The following is a 16,001-nucleotide window of genomic DNA, read 5'->3' on the forward strand; positions in this document are numbered from 1 at the left end:
AAACAAAACAGTTCAATCCACTCATGGGATGTACCAATATCTAAGCATCTTATAAAACTGAATTTCCCTTATATTCTTTTTTAAAGGGTGAAATTTAATCTTTACTTAAAGGATACTGTGATATATGAGATTCTACACAGAAATAAGAAACCCACTGAGAGGAAGACCTTCATACAGCATGTAGAGTTTGGAACTATTCAAGGATAGTTCCTTGTAAAAATTGTGACAATAACAAAACACATTTATTTTTTTATTTTTTTTTAAATATTTTATTTATTCATTTCTGAGAGACACAGAGAGAGGAGGCAGAGACACAGGCAGAGGGAGAAGCAGGCTCCCTAAGGGGACTCGACTCCAGGACCCCTGGCTCATGACCTGAGCCAAAGGCAGATGCTCAACCACTGAGCCACCCATGTATCCCAATAAAACACATTAAAAAAAAGACATCTTAATAGAGAAATGGTAAGACAAATTTATGCTAATGTAGTACACAACAAACAATTTTTTGCTTCAGCTGTACAATCTAAAAGTTATAGTTCCCGGAAGTGCCATCTTGAACTTGGGAGCTCTCAGAGGTAGTTTCTAACACAACATTTTGATCTTCCTCTTCCTCTACAGAGAAATGGTTATAATCAAGTTTATTTTTTATTTTTTAAAGATTTTATTTACTTATTTGACAGAGAGAGAGCATGAGCAGGGAGAGTGGCAGGCAGGAAGAAGGAGAAGCAGGCTCCCCACCAAGCAAGGAGCCCGACTTGGGGCTCAATCTCATGACCCTGAGATATGACCTGAAGTCAAGAGTTGGATGCTTAATTGACTGAGCCACCCAGGTACCCCTCAGTCAAGTTTAATGAAGCTTTGTACACAGATTCGTTTTCATGGTTTTATAGAGTTTCAATTTTGTTCAAACCTCCACACTCTTCAATCATTATACTAAGTTTCTCATTTTCACCTACTTTCTCAGGAGCCTGAAAGATACTTAAAATGGCATCCAGAATAACCAGAATATGTTTGGGATCTTTCACAGTCGAGAGGTTCATCAATGGTTCTATTATGTCACAATGAACAAGGTAAACAATCTGTTCAAATGTTCTCCCAGTTGTGTGGTTGGTCACAGCCCATACAGCTTTCTTTTGTATCTTAAAGTCTGCCTTAGAGAGACCACCAGCGAGGAATGGGACTAATTCGTGATTTATAACTTGCTGTACCTGGTCCTGGTGAGCAGCTGTGATGTTTGGCATTGTCCATATAGCTTCCTTTTGAATATTAATTTGAGGTTCATTAGCAGGCTGGGGAAGACAGCAAGTGCTCCTGCATCTATGACAACACAGATCTGATCATCTGTCCCAGTGACAGTATTTTCTATGGCTTTTAGTGTAGGAGTCACAATGGGCAATTCAGCAGCTCCTAGAAACTTCATAAGTTAGAGCACAACTCCTGTTTTCACAACCATTTCAATACATTCATTTGGGCCGTTAGTAAGGTAGCAAATGACCCAGCAGGTATCTGCTAATACTTCTGGATCGCCATGATGCAGAAGACAAACTAAGGTAGGAAGAATCTGCTCAACAGCATTCATCAGATGTAGGTATAAGATTCTTGTTGCAACAAAGGTTTGAAAGTATCCAGGTATGATGACGTAAATAACCACATGCTAAAGATGACATATTGGGAATTGCAAGGAGAGCCAACAGGGGTCAACTGCCCATACCTGATAACCAAGTCTCAGGAAACTGAACCATCACCTGCAAGGTTTCCTAGAACCCATACAGTTTGTTCACTGAGGCGGGCATGGGGAGATGCCTACAGAGAAAGGAAGGTGGGGGTAACACCTCCATCTATCACAGCATTGGTCTATTCTGATGTTCCAGAAGCAATTTTAGTGAGGGACCAAGCGGATTCAAACTGAATGGGACTATGATCAGTTCTGCCCAAGAAGAACACAAATTTTGGAAGCAAACCAGCCCTGATTATATACTGTGTATGGGGGCTTATTTTTCCCTAGAAAGTGGTTTCCTAGCAGCTTGAGATGCCTGGAGCTGGTTTTCAAATTGTTGCTATTTATGCCTTTGACAATGTCATCAACAGACCAATTCACAGTGCCCTGGTTGTTTTCCTGCAGTGAAGTAGTGTCATCAAGATGTGAGCTTAACATTTCTCCTTATCAGCATCTGGTCATCCTTCTTAGCTTTCCTCAGCTCCACATTAACTTCTGTTCAGCACTGCCTCATTTCTGTACTGTCTTTCCCCTTCTTCTTGAATCCGTTATGAGGAGCAGCTGGTAAATTAGCATTCTCGTTGGTGGACATGGCTATGAGACAAAGGGAGAAAGACTCAGGCTTCCACAAGGGGCCATGCAGGGGGCGCACAGGCTGCAGGGCAGCTGCTCTCAAAATGCCCGCCAGGGATCAGCCCAAAGACAGCATCAAATTTTCTTTATACTCTTGAGATGACTTTGGTCAGGAGGGGGCTTGAGATATGGTGTTGGATTATAATCACTGGTGTTACATAGAAGGTGTTCACATCTGTGTGGCTGTTGTTTTCTTAGGGGAGCAGGAATCTGAGCAGCATATTAAACAATTAGGATTTTTATAGGACCCCTAGCTAGTCAAAGTAAGACAGGAACAGCATGAATGAAAGACTATCATGTTGCAGCAGAAGACATATGATTGAGCGCAGCCCCAGGAGCCCTTGGTGAAAAGGGCAATGTGCACTCTCCTGGAGGCTGGGTGGGCACCGCAGGGCAGATCCCAGGCATACCGCTCAGCCACACTCTGCAAAGCACAGGTTGTGAGCATCGTCAGGCCAACAAGAAGATCTTGCTCTTCTGCTGTGGAGCCACTCAAAGATTGGGTTTGGGTCTTTATGCTGTCTCAGGTTGTTACCAGCCTGGCATGATGCACCTTCTGAAAGCTGACTTCTGAGCATACTTGGAGATGTACCATGTCTGTACAGAGCCTCCTCACCTGCAGCCCTTCAGTGGACTGTGAGTCACAATTCTTGTAGAAACGATTCTAGAGTTTTCTTAAAAGTGCTATAAAATGCTGCCTGGAGACAGGATGGGAAATTTTCTCTGAGGAAGTCCCTCTAGGGAGACATTTAGTTTGTTCGTGGTCATTTTACAGGTTTAAAAAATTGCTTGCAAAAACAAAGGGACAACATTTCCCCAAGATTGGAATTCCACAACAGCTCTGGCAATTATCTGTTAAATACTAAGGTCAGGGGGAGCTAAGGAATATATAAAATATTTCTTACTAAAATCTTTGGAAAGCTACCATCTCAGCCTAAATTCACTTCCTGGGGACATCATGATGTCTCTGCCATGTTTTGTACAATAACAATAATATCAGAGAACATTACTAAACACATATGAAATACCAAGAATATTATCTGGTTTAATTTTCATTTCAACACAGGATTCTAGAATCATAACTAATGGATAAATGATGATTTAGACTCAGATGTGTCAATTACATTTCCCTTAGTCATATGACCAGTAAGTGGGAAAACTTGCATAAAAAATGTTGCTTGCTTAAAAAAAAATGTTGCTTGCTGAGGTGCCTGGCTGGTGCAGTTGGTTAAACATTTGTCTCTGGTCATGATCTCAAGGTCATGAGATTGAGCCCCACTTCCAGCACCATGCTCAGCAAGCAGTCTGCTTGGGATTCTCTCTCCCTCTGTCTCTCCAATTCCCCTCTCTCAAATAAATAAATAAATCTTAAAAAACAGTGTCACTTCTGAGAAAGAGGTTATATATGTGAGAGGGTAAATTTTATTAAGCCAATCCAATAAATATTTATTGACATCTAACATGAACCAGGCATCATGCTGGACTTGGTGATAAAAGTTGAGACTTAGTTAATAATGTAGGCAAGAATCTATGGTCTCCACTCACCTTTGTGCCCTTTTCTTACCACCACTTTCCTTTCTCCTCTACCACAGGCTTCCTATGACTCACTATATTTTAAAATTCTTTTGAGTGCACTGTGACTGAAAGGTAATAGTAGCAATAATGACAACATCAATAATGACAACAACAAATAATCACTAATATTGAACCCGTACTTTGTACCAGCCACGATTCTAACTGCATTAGCTCATTTACCCCCAACGGCACACTGAGGTCAGCTCAGTGAATACTGTGAATACTGTGAATACTGTACAACATTAACCACTTGCTTAGGGGCACCTGGGTGGCTCTAGTGGTTGAGCGTCTGGCTTTGGCTCAGGTCATAATCCTTGGGTCCTGGGATCGAGTTCCGCATCAGGCTTCCTGTGGAAGCCTATGTCTCTGCTTATCTCCCTCTGCCTATGTCTCTGACTATGTCTCTCATGAATAAATAAACAAAATCTTTAAAAATAAATCACTTGCTTAAGTTCACATGGATAGAAGTATCAGAGTGAGGCTTTGAACTTGATCTCAGTTTTTCTAGTGAATAGTCCATGACCCAGGCTTCAGCAATCCATGTGCCTTGAGCACCTGCTAGTATGTTTACAGAAGGAATGCAGAGCAAACATTAACTCAGCTGGACAATAAATGCTATTTTCACTCTGGCCACCATTTTTAGAAAGTGACATGAAAAAATTTGGCAGAAATCAGAGAAAAAGGATAACATCCAAAAGTAATGAAAAATTAGATATGTGAAAAAATATTAGGAGCTTTGAATCATATGGTGCATAAGAATGTCAGCAGAGGGATGACCTGAGTCTTTTCAAGTACATAAAGAGCTGAACGAAAGGGTTAGGACTAGTGATTAGCCACCTCTACAGAAGATACATCAGAAGAAATAAAGACCTTTAAATAGAAGAGCTAAGTAAGATATGAGGTAATGCTTGCCGACAGCTTAGCAAGAACCATTGGAAAATCTGCAAAGGGGGATTCATGAGATTTAGAGAAGACGGCATGAATTCCAGATGGTTAAAGTGTCATTCTGTCAAAGCTTTGGACAAATGAGTGCTTCTTTGAGAGTCCGCTGTGCAGTTCTAGCAGTTAATTTATTCCCCCAGTCTTTATTGAGTATCTACCCTTTGCCAGTTACTATGCGAGCTGCCTGGTTACAGTGGGAAGGGAAACTGATGTGGATTCAGCCTTTGTGGAATTTACAGTCTAATGGAGCAGACAGACAAACAATCAAATCACCTCTAATAAATAGAAGCCTGCCTGACTAGATATCCTGAGGACACCCTCCCCCCTCCCCACCTCTATGTCCTGCTTCCATCCATTCAGCTAAGCTGGGAGCCCAGCCCCCCTCAAAGGCTCTGGGGATGCAGGGCAGGGCAGGGTAGGAAAGCACTAGAAGTTTCCACAGCTAACAGCCTCTGTCAAATAAAAAAAACAAACCCTCAAGTAATGAAGATTCCCTAGGGTAGCAGAAGTAGTTAGTTAGAGCAGATAGTCCTAAAACTAGAAAGGGTTTTTTTCTAGCTTGAGGAAGAAAGAGAAGGGACAACAACAACAACAACGATGATGATGATGACGAAGAAGTGGTTCCTGGGGAGAATACCATGACAGGTAGCAAGACCCCCCAAAGTGTGTGGGACCCCAGGAGCAGAGGGGCTCTATGATCCCCACCCAACTTCACAGTTGGGGTGGTGACATCACAGGAGAGAAATCTCTTCAGGCAGAGCAGCACTGCTTTTTATCTGGTTTATAGTCTGGATTTCCCGTGGGAAAAGGATTCCGTGGCTAAAATTGGAAAACTGCTGCACAGAAGCATTTCTTGATGGCTTTATTCTGAGCATTTTCTACTTTGAATCCAGGCTAAGTTAACTGTAGGAATTTTATTTTCCCCACACAGGCACCAGCAACTCCATCAGCCCTACCTGCACTTATGCTCTCTGCTCTCCCTTCCCTGAGGCTGTTGCTCACGGATGCTCCCCTGGTAATGGGGACCCCATGCTCACTCTGCCATTCCCAGATTCTTCTACTTACAGTCCTTCATCTTTTCCCCTGTCTTTCCACACGTTCCCCTCTCTGTTTCGGTTACACCTCTTTGCCTCCATTGCACTGATGGATCATTCCAGTGAGAAAGATACCAACAAAATAGTAGCTTACATAGTGTCACAGAATAACTTATATCTTAAGAATGGTGATTTTTCCAGGACAATCACTATAGTCATGGTAGCCAATGTCTACATAGATATACATGCCACTGGATGCTTGTTAATCACCAGGTGTCAGGTTAAACATGCCGAAAGGAAACCTCACTTAATCCCCACAATAAACAATATGGGGCAGGCATTGTTATTAGCCCCTCTCTATAGAGAGCAAAATTAAGGCATGGAGAGGTTAGGTAATTTGCTCAAGTTCACACAACTAATAAAAGTGGTGGAGGTGGAATTTTAATCCAAGCCATTTGACTCCAGAATCCAAGTTCTTCACCACTTTCCTCTCTTGTCTCCAAGCAAATAGAGCCTATTCTCCTAATTGATTGTATTTGTTGACTTCCTTACACTAGTAAAGCACTGTTCTGGATATGCTCATAGCACCATGTAATTGTTATCTTTCAGAAAGATAAGATTTCTTCAGTAAATTCTTGCAGTTTCTAAAATATACAAATAAGATAATAGATGCTCATTACACATCTTTCCTGAGATTGAGAAATGGCCTTGGAGAATTGAATTTGTCCAGATTTGTAACTTTATATCATATATAAAACAAAGGTAGCCCCGGTGGCGCAGCCATTTAGCGCCGCCTGCAGCCTAGGGCGTGATCCTGGAGACCCAGGATCGAGTCCCACGTGGGGCTCCCCGCATGGAGCCTGCTTCTCCCTCTGTCTGTGTCTCTGCACCACCCCCCCGGATAAATAAATAAATTAAAAAAAAACAATAACTATACAAAATAGCCTAAAATTCCACAAAACACATATTTTCTGTTTTTTCTTTAGCCTCATATTCTATATGCTTATGATTTAGTTTAATAATTTAAAACCACTAATAAACAGATTAAAGAAATCTGATTATATTCGTCAAGCTATTGGCTTTATCTGCGAATTCTTTCTTCCTTTTGGCCTTCCTTTAGGAATCATTGAGATTGGGGCCAATTTTTGTCATTTTGTGAATCTCAGTCTTAGTAATTATAAACATGTATGAGTTGATGTATATGTGTATGAGTGTTTACACAGGAAAATAAAACTCTAGGTGCATCAGAGGAAGAATTAGGTACATCAGAGTCACCCATAAGTTTCAATACATTTCTAACATGTGGGATTGCCTCTGAAAGAACAGATAGAAAGTAAAATGGATAACTGGTTCAACTGCCTACTTAATTCGAATCCAAATGTTTCATATAAAATATGTGCCTAATTAGGAACACATATTTGATATACACAATACATAGATTGAATTTTTCATGTCCCCACAGAGAGTCAGCTCATTCAGTTGCCTCCCAGAAGCAGTACATGTTTTTGTCTCTTCTTGGTAATGAAGCTAGAACACAGTTAAAAAAGGCACCAGGGAGAGCCCTGGGTGGCGCAGCGGTTTGGCGCCTGCCTTTGGCCCAGGACGCGATCCTGGACACCCGGGATCGAATCCCACATCGGTCTCCCGGTGCATGGAGCCTGCTTCTCCCTCTGCCTGCGTCTCTGCCTCTCTGTGTGACTGTCATAAATAAATAAAAATTTTTTTAAAAAGGCACCAGGATTGTATTGTTTTACAATTCACAGGCCCTTTTAATGTACACAAGTTCATTTTTTAAAAAAGATTTTATTTATTCATGGGAGACACAGAGAGAGAGAGAGAGAGAGAGGCAGAAACACAGGCACAGAGAGAAGCAGGCTCAGTGGAGGGACCCTCATGTGGAAGTCGATGCTGGGACTCCAGGATCGTGCCCTAGGTGGAAGGCAGGCACTCAACTGCTGAGCCACCCAGGTGTCCCTTCATTTATGCATTAAAAGCAAGGCTAAGTGGTCAGCATAAGGGCTCTAGGGCTGACCCTCATTTTAAACCTTTTTCATTCTTCCAAATCCAGTGCTTTTTCTAATATAATGCGGCTATCCCCTGTGTTGGGCCATGGCTTTCTTTTCATTTTTCTTTTTTTCTTTTATTTAAATTCAATTTGCCAACATATAGTGTAACACCCAGTGCTCATCTCGTGAGCTCTCCTTAATTGGGCCATAGTTTTCAAAAAAAATATTTTGTGGAGTCATATTTTGTTAAAAATATCCCTTTACCTGCATAATTGTAGGACCAAAGGTTCTTACCATGAGATTCATGAGACCGCAGAGGGTTCATGCAAGGGAGAGCATTAGGGCTCTATGGTCCTCTTAATGTCAGATGCAAATTGTTCTGTGCATATGGAGGGTAGCATTTGAGGAGGTATCTACTGGTTTTCAAAACATTCTTAAATCTATGGACCTCCTGCTTAGAAAAACAGAAGATCACTGAATTATATATTCCCAAGTAAATCTCCACTCTTATTTTGTGATGTGCTTCATAATTAAGGATTAAGTACAACAGGTTTGAAAATACGTGTATGAATATACGTATACATATAGGTACAACAAGGATGAAAATAATGTCTTCTGAATGAGTTTATTAAGCCATGTGGCCTAAGTCTCATTGCTTTGTTTCCTACTTGGTTAGGTAGCTGGGAAATGACATTTTTGGTTCTTACCAATATTTGGAGGAGGATAATTGTACCATCAATTCTGAAATTTCACTTTGTATTGTTCAAAGTGGAATTTTAAAAATAAAAATTTCCCTCATTATCTACCTCAAAACTACAACCCAGAAATTAAGAGCACAGATACTAAAGCCAGAAAACTTGGCTTCTAATTTTGGCTCTAGAATTTATTAACTGTGGAGAGATTTGTGATCCTCTCTATGCCCAGATATCCTTTTTTATTGTGATAAATATGCATAATATAAAATTTATGTGACTATTTTTAAGTGTACAGTTCAGTTGCATTAGTTTATTCACAATGTTGTGTGGCCATCTCCACCATCCATGTCCAGAACTTTCTCATCATCCCAAAATGAAAACTCTATACCCGTGAAACAACTCCCCATTCACTATTCCCAGCCCCTGGCAACCACCATTCTACTTTATGTCTGTATGAATTTGACTATTCTAGGTACCTTATTTAAGTGGAATCGTATAGTATTTGTACATTTGTGACTGGCTTATTTTACTCGGCATAATGTCTTTATGATTCATCCATGTTGTAGCATGTGTCAGGATTGTTTTCCTTTTGAAAGCTAGATAGTATTCCATTGTATACACACACCACATTTTGCTCATCCATTCACCCATCAATGCACACTTGGGCTACTTTCATTTTTTGGCTTTGTGAACATGCTGCTATGAATATGTTCAAGATTCTGCTTTCAATTATTCTGTGTACATACACAGAAGCGAAACTGTTGGATTATATAATAATTCTGCTTTTACTTTTTTGTGGAAGTGCCATCGTGTTTTCCACAGTGGCCATACCATCTTACATTCCAACCAGCAATGCACGGGGTTCCAATGTCTCCACATCCTCATCAACATGTAGTATTTCTTTTTTTATGGTAGCCATCCTAATGAGTATGAAGTGATAGCTCATCGTGGTGTTGGCCTGCATTCCCATAATGATTAGTGATATTGAGCATCTTTTCACGTGCATTTTGGCCATCTATATACCTCCTCTATAGAAAGGTCTGAGTCTTTTGCCCATTTATTAATTAGGTTTTTGTAGTTGTTGTTGAGTTGTAGTTGTTTATATATTGCGAATATAATCTTTTATTACATATATGACATGGAAACATTTTCTCCCATTATGTGGACCAGTTACACGTTTCAATATGGACATTCTGTCAGTTTTCACTTCATAGGTGAATTAGTCTCCATGGCTGTTGTAGCACATTACCACAAACTTGGTGGCTTAAATAACATAAATTTATTTTCTCACAGTTCTGGAGACCAGAGTCTGAAATTGATCTTGTGTTCAAAATCAAGGTATTGGCAGAGCCATGCCTCCAGAGGCTTTAGGGGAGAATCCGTTTCTTGTCTTTTCCAGTATGGGTGTCTGCTGGCATCTTTTCTCTCTGCTTCCATGGTCACTTGACCTCCCCCTCTTCTGCCTGTCTCACATCTTCCTCTGCCTTCCTCTCAGGACACTCATGATGACATTTGGAGCTCACCTTGTCCATCTAGTATAATCTCCTTTTCTCAGGCTCCTTAATTGAATTACACAGACAAGACTTTTTTTTTCCAAATAAGGTAACATTCACAGGATCTAGGTGTCAGGGCCTGATTTGTTTGGGTGACCCTTATTGTTCTGAGTAGAGCAGGACTGTTCCTATGTTAACACCTACCACTCTGCTGAGGCTAGGATAAGCACATCATGAATGTGTGAGTTGTTATTAGTAGTATATATTCAGTAACAGCGGTGTCAATCTCTTGAAGACACTAATGACCTGAAATTACTAATGGAGTTCTTCCTTTAAATTTTTCTCAAGAGTAGCAATGATGCCAACTGGAGGATCCCAAGAGAGAGCAAGATGGGCAAACCACATAACTTGTCATCGCCTTCCATCCATTTCTGCAGAGATGGAGGCTGGTTCAGGCCAGTTCAAACCTTGAAAAAGCAGCTGGCTCTCAAAAGCACAGTCTGAGGGCCAACTGCAGGCCTGTGACCCGGGTGATTAGATGGGGGAGGGCTGTGTCTTGATATGCTTGTGAACATCTAGTCTCTTGTCTTCCCTCAGGACAGTGGTGCATCTCAATAACAAAGGAGTGGGGAAAGAAAGAAAAATTTGTATCAAGATTAATCACTGACATTTATTCCCCTCTCTAGAGGGTGCTAATATCAAGTAAGCTTAGAAATATGATCATTTTGATGATTTTGCTCAATGTCCCAGACAAGTGACCAGTAATTATATCTACATGGACGAACCATGTAAAAATATTGATTCATGTATATAATACAGAATATAGAATGTACATAGTAAAATGATGTGCTCATAATAAATTTACATACATACAGGCAATACATACATTCTCTTTGAGATATATAATTTATGGAATTTATTTAAAAATTCAGAAAATAAGCACTGAGTGCCTACTACGTGTCAGGCCCTTTCAGGGTCGGTGAGAGTGGGCGAACAAAATTGACCAAAGCTTTTCTTCTATAGAACCTGCATTCTAGTGGGAGAAAGAAAGACAGAGGGAACAAATAAGTAAACAAACATGTCATATGTCACATGATGCAGTGGTGGCAGGGGGGTGTTTTCTACAGGAGGGTGATTTGTGCAAGACTAGGTCTGAAAGACTGTGGAATGACTTCCAGGAAGGTAAAGCTACTTAGCATGTCACAGTTCTTTCCTATTAGTACACAGATAATGGTGTAACTAAAATCAATAGTGTCTTAGAGCTGCTGAAATACACACAAAGACCTTTATACTGATAATCGTTTATATTTTCAAGGCAAATTACATTAGTGATAGTGCTGCTCACTTACAGTGAATTGAGCCAGAAGCCAATACCATTCCCTATTGTCCTCTGTGGTATTATTTTTGAGGAATCTTTGCAGAAAATATAGAGTAACAGAAATCATGGAAACCCAATAAACTTTTTTCTGATAGCTTAATCATCACCGACTAAATCATCATTATGTGTCCTCTTGAAGATCAGTATGTTGAAGTCCTAGCCTTCAGTATCTTAGAATGTGACCTTCGTTGGCAAAAGAGTCATTGCAGATGTAGTTAAGTAAGGATGAGATCATTAGACGGGTCCTAATCCATAGGACTGGCACTTTTATTAAAAAAAAGGGAGAAATTTGGACACAGAGACAGATACACACAGAAGAAAGACAATGTAAAGAGACACAGCGAGGAGGTGGCCATGTCAGAGCTGAGGAGTGAGGTCTGGACCAGATCCTTCCCATGAAGCACTCAGAAGGAACTGGCTCTGCGGACTGAGGCCTTGATCTCTGATTTCTGGCCTCCAAAACCATGGGATGAAGTGTTTCTATGTTTAAGCTACCTGGTTTGTGATACTTTGTTGCAACAGCTTTAGCAAACCAATACAATCATAGTTTTAAAACTCTACAAGTTCATAATTACAGAGAAATGAGTATCTAGTGACTAAAAACTCCCCCCTCCAAAAAAAAATATCCAAAATGTTCCTTATGTCATGGATGCTGTCATCATTAGATAAAAAGCTGTTCTTAAGAGAAACAGCCACCCAGATTCTAAAATTACGTCCTCAACGCTGTGTAGAGAGCAGACATGACCTTTGTACATTGTGTGCAATAGTTACATTCCATTTTTGCAGGTGCCTACAAATGTATAACTTCCATTATTTGTCTAATAATGGGACTTAATCTACAGTTTCAGGCATTATTCTGCCTAATAACAGAAACTGTGGTCACATGTCTGGTGTTTCAAATGGAAACTTCAGTTAATTCATGATCTTGCCTTCTTCCTGAGGAGCATTCCTTTGTGAGGTCACCCAAGGAGTCATGGCCCTGGGTGGGTGTTTTTGGGGTGTGGGTAGGGGGACGATAAGGAGCGGATCATCACAAGGCTTCTGCTGTGCTCACCTGTTCTTTAACCTCCTGGCATCTGCTAAGCCACGACCATTCTTCCTGGGGCTCAGTGGACCTTTTTGCCCCATTGGTAGATGAGACTATTGACACCTTATCAATGTGTGGTCCCACTCTGGAAGCCAGTGTTTCTCCCTGCTGATCTCCAGCATCCTTCAAGTGTTTCAGCCTTCTCTCAGGTCATTCATGTCCCTTCTTGGGGGTGGCAGGAAGCTTTAGGATCTCTCCCATGCCATTTAGAGGTTGAGCACAGCTGCCAAGATTGTGCTAGGCCTGTCTTAGCTTAGACCTGTCATCACTGCTCTACGGCTCCTGCACGATGGAGGAGAATCTCACATCTGGTTTGCTTTATGGGCTTTTCTAATCATTACCAGTCACCTCTATCTTGTGATCTCTAAATTTTATAGGGGCCTTCTCATTGGAACCATCCACTCCACACACCTTCTGGAGCTCAGCAGGCCTCCGTGGAGGGCAGTGAGGCACAGGGCTCCCTCTTCAGAATATCACCAGGACCAACCCTGGGAGCTCTTCCCTCTGCTTGCACAGAAACTTGCTCTTCAAGTGAGTTGTCAGCTTACACCTGGACCAAGCATTTTGCTTGTCTTCCACCTCCTGAAAATGAAGAATTATGAGATCTCCAGTCTCTGGAGCGTAAAAGACCTACATCTGGCAGTCTTAAAGGTGAATTCCTGGGAACACAAGAACAGAAATGCAGTGATGCCCCAAAGAGAGTTAGTATGTCAAATATTACTCTGCCATATGTTTTCCATTTTGATATGGTGTATTTCCAGTGGGTTTCTTTTTCTAGCAGAAGGGGGTTTGCTTCTCTTGCAATATTTTTGTTGTTGATGAGAGCTGTTGTTTTCCCTAGTGTCTACATCATACTCTATTAGTTAGTTGGGTGCTTGAGAAAGCACGTTATTTTGCACATTAGGAAAATTAGTCATTATGATGATGTTCCTGCTTTTATATTATTGAAGGATACATTCAGGAAATAAAGCATACAGTTAATGATTGGTTATTAAATGTGCATATTAAGTTGAATATTTCCACAAACAAAATGTACTATTTCAACTCTCTTATAGTGTGTGATTTAAAATGTGGTAGAAGACTGCCTGGCTGACTTAGGCAGTGGAGCAGGCAACTCTTGACTTCCAGGTGGTGAGTTCAAGCCCCATGTTGAGTGTAGAGATTACTTAGATTAATAAATTTTAAATTACAGTAAAGCAAACAGTAAGAAGGACTGTTAAGTAATCTTTACTTTTTTCCTGTACTGATATTTAATTCACTCTTCAAAAATGCGTATAATTTGGGGATCCCTGGGTGGCGCAGTGGTTTTGCGCCTGCCTTTGGCCCGGGCGTGATCCTGGAGACCCGGGATCGAGTCCCGCGTCGGGCTCCCTGCATGGAGCCTGCTTCTCCCTCTGCCTGTGTCTCTTTCTCTTTCTCTCTCTCTCTCTCTCTCTCTCTGTGTCTCTCATGAATAAATAAATAAAATATGAAAACAAAACAAAAAAACACTGAGTCAGGTGCCCTGCTCAGCGGGGTGTCTGCTTCTCCCTCTCCCTCTGCCTCTCACCTCACTCATGCTCTTTCTCTTTCTCTCCCTCTCTTTCTATCTCTCTCTCAAATAAAAAATAAATAAAATCTTTATAAAATGCATATAACTTATTAGTGTTTCTTTTAAAAATTTAGTTTTATTCATACTTAATCAACTTTAGAATTGAGTCTTTTGAAATTTTTTATTTATAATTTTTTAGTTTTATAGGATAAATTGAGGGCCAGAGAATTCATATGATTTGCCCAAGGTCACTCAGAAATCAAGATCTTCTGCCTCCCCAGGCTAAGCCTCTTTTTACTATCCTATGTACTTCTTACACCAGATTTAGAATGTTATTTATGAGGAAATGGTATTTAAGGTATGCCTGAATAATCCTGCAAAAATAGTAGTGTAGTGGGGGGCTTAAAATAGGGACAGAGAATCCAATTTATTAATATGCTTTGCCAGCCACATATTGTTCCACTAACATAAAATTCCTCGGAAATGTAGCTCATAGCCATTCTGAAACATATTCCAGGTCTCTATAAGTTATAAAAGATATGATCAGCATTTAATGGCATTTTTTAAAACACAGAATATAGTAAAACAAAATTGAGTCATTTTTCCCATACATAAAAGTAAACTAGATTGAGCTATTTGATGTTTTCATCCACTTCCAAAAATAATCTGTGATGCAGCTCTGGAGAAAGAGGAGTGGACCATGTATTACAGTATCATTATTTCTGGAAGACTTGTTAGCACATCAGATAATGTGATCCAGGGAACATAAATCGACTTGCAGAAAGAGGGGGGTGGGAACTCTACTTAAATGTATGAAAAGTGGGGATGTTGTAAGAACCAGGGATGAGGATGGACAGTGTCCAAAAGGTTGTTAGTTTTGAGTAACAGTAACCCATATGTGATAGGAGAGAAAGGATTTCAAATGCTGTTAAGGATGTGTCCTGCCAGGGAAACAAGTTTGAATGCAAGATGCATCTTTTCTAAGCTGGCAAAACACTTTTCCCTCTGCCCAGCAGGTGAAGGAAAATCTTTGTGAAAGATTTTCACAAAGGGAAATTGTATAGGGAATTCTTAACATAGGAGTCTTTTCTGAATCATAAAGAGTTTACTGTATTATCTTAGCACAGTGTTTGTACACAGTTTCATAAATTGTAACCATCATTGTCATGATAGGAATATAGATTTATAAACTCCAAAAAATCAGTAAAAAAAAATCTTTAGAATAAACATGTTAAACAAGGTCACAGGGATATAAATACACAAAAAATCGATTGCATTTCTCTATACAAGTAGCACAAAGCTGAAAAATAAAAAAAGATTCCATTTATAGCAAAGGCAAAAAATTTGATTCTTGGAAATTTTTGCAACTTGAGAATAATACTTTATCAAAACATTTAAATCCTGTGAGGGAAGAAAAAAACATGAGAACAAAAGAGACAAATACAATACTCCTGACTAAAAAGACAACTGAGAGAACTAGTAGGGTTAATAAGCACATAGGGGATTTACAAGGTGTCTAGCACTGTTCTCACTACTTGATACAAGTAGCTCATTACATACATTAACTCAATAACACTGCAAAGTAGACTTTTTTTTGAGATAGAGAGAGAGAGAGAGAGAGAGAGAGAGAGAGAGAGCAATGCACATACAAGCAATGGGAAGGGCAGAGGAAGAGGGAGAAGCAGAAACCCCGATGAGCAGAGATCCCAACAAGGGTCTCAATCCCAGGTCCGGGATCATGATCTGAGCCGAAGGCAGATGCTGAACCCACAGAGCCACCTACCCTGGTAGACATTTTTATAATACATATACCAAAAAGGAAACTGAAGTACAGAGAAGTTACTTGAAGTACAGAGAACTTACCCAAGGTCACACCCAAACAAAAACATTCTCCTTATTAAAATGGATGC

At 40.3% G+C, this 16,001-nt stretch overlaps 1 protein-coding gene and 1 pseudogene across 5 annotated transcripts in view; one reads left to right on the forward strand and one right to left on the reverse strand.

Moving 5' to 3' along the window:
- Window positions 1-297: 297 nt before the first annotated feature.
- On the reverse strand, window positions 298-3,448 carry LOC144315472 (importin subunit alpha-1-like; annotated as a pseudogene).
- The window catches only part of L3MBTL4 (L3MBTL histone methyl-lysine binding protein 4), a 498,239-nt gene continuing 483,323 nt past the window's right edge, over window positions 1,086-16,001 (forward strand). For 2 of the 5 annotated variants that reach the window (XM_077900038.1, XM_077900045.1), the window contains exons 1-2: window positions 1,086-1,217; window positions 12,938-13,211. The gene's annotated coding sequence lies outside the window, so the exon portion shown is untranslated. Of the gene's footprint in view, window positions 1,551-12,486; window positions 12,710-12,937; window positions 13,212-16,001 lie in introns of those variants that run through there. The other 3 variants (XM_077900039.1, XM_077900040.1, XM_077900041.1) reach the window with 3 other exon arrangements.

The sequence above is a fragment of the Canis aureus genome, chromosome 6 (genome assembly GCF_053574225.1).
Source record: "Canis aureus isolate CA01 chromosome 6, VMU_Caureus_v.1.0, whole genome shotgun sequence".
In the NCBI taxonomy this organism is placed as follows: domain Eukaryota; kingdom Metazoa; phylum Chordata; class Mammalia; order Carnivora; family Canidae; genus Canis; species Canis aureus.